This window comes from Apium graveolens, chromosome 4 (assembly GCF_009905375.1).
Source record: "Apium graveolens cultivar Ventura chromosome 4, ASM990537v1, whole genome shotgun sequence".
Classification (NCBI taxonomy): Eukaryota; Viridiplantae; Streptophyta; class Magnoliopsida; order Apiales; family Apiaceae; genus Apium; species Apium graveolens.
In genome coordinates this window covers 241,474,514-241,475,762 of record NC_133650.1, presented here as the reverse complement: position 1 = coordinate 241,475,762, position 1,249 = coordinate 241,474,514, and the positions used below count along the sequence as shown (strand labels likewise).

The 1,249-nt window shown below is 42.6% G+C and overlaps 1 non-coding gene across 1 annotated transcript; it reads right to left on the bottom strand.

The window, feature by feature from the left end:
- Positions 1-308: 308 nt before the first annotated feature.
- On the bottom strand, positions 309-415 carry LOC141721913 (small nucleolar RNA R71). The gene has a single exon (XR_012574954.1). It is a non-coding gene; the product is annotated as a small nucleolar RNA R71 (small nucleolar RNA).
- Positions 416-1,249: the final 834 nt, after the last annotated feature.

Genomic DNA, 1,249 nt, shown 5'->3' with positions numbered 1-1,249 from the left:
GTCAATCCATCGCGGCTAATACCTTGGAAATCAAGCCTCGCACGATTCAGGTGGTACAGAACTCAGTTCAGTTTGGGGGTTCTCCAACAGAAGATCCCAATATGCACATTAGGGACTTCATCGAGATCTGCGACACCTTCAAGTTCAATAATGTTTCTGAAGACGTTGTGAAACTGAGACTTTTCCCATTCTCTCGGAGGGATAAAGCTAAGAGCTGGTTGCACTCTCTACCACCAGGTTCTATTGCGACATGGGAGGATCTTGCTCAAAATTTTCTTACTAAATTCTTCCCTATGGTAAAGACAGCTGCAATCAGGAAAGCTCTTACTCAGTTCGCAAAATAATCGGGTGAATCTTTATGTGAAGCTTAAGAGCGCTATAAGGAGATGTTTAGGAAGTGTCCTCATCATGGAATGCCTAACTGGATGGTGATCAATTGCTTTTATAATGGTTTGGGAGCACAATCAAGACCTATGCTCGATGCAGCATCAGGTGGAGCTTTATGGGCTAAGAGCTATGAAGAAGCTTATGAGCTTATTGAGATGATGGCTGCAAATGAATATTAGAATCTAACTCAGAGGCTACCACAGGAAAAGGTAGCAGGAGTTCTTGAGGTGGATACAGCTACGGCTATCACTGCTCGGCTAAAGGCGATAGCAATGAAAATCGATTCTCTGGCTAATTATGGAGTTAATCTGATAGCCAGTGTTTGTGAGATATGTGCAGGTGCGCATGCAACGGAGCATTATGCTATATCTTGTGAATCAGCTCAGTTTGTGAGCAACTTTCAAAGGCTGCAGCAGCCAGTTCCTGCCATGTACCATCCTAATAACCGTAATCATCCAAACTTCAGCTGGAGCAACAATCAGAATGCAGTACAAAAGCTGCACCAGCAGTTTGGAAATAAGCAATTCAATCCTCCTGGTTTCCAATAACAGTTTGCACCAAGAAATCAGTTTCAGCCACAGAGGATGCAACAACAATCTCATGGAAGTCCAGGTCCATCTGTTATTGAAAAATTTGAATTGGAGGAGTTGAGGCTTATGTGCAAAATCCAAGCGGTTTCAATCAAGACTCTGGAGAACCAAATAGGGTAAATTGCCAATGCACTATTGAGTCAACCTCAAGGAACTCTTCCTAGTGATACAAAAGCTAATACAGGCAAGAAGGAAGTCAAAAAACAGATTAATGCAATCAACTTGAGGTCTGGAAAGGTCGCAAACCCTCAAAATCATCAAGAAGAAGATTC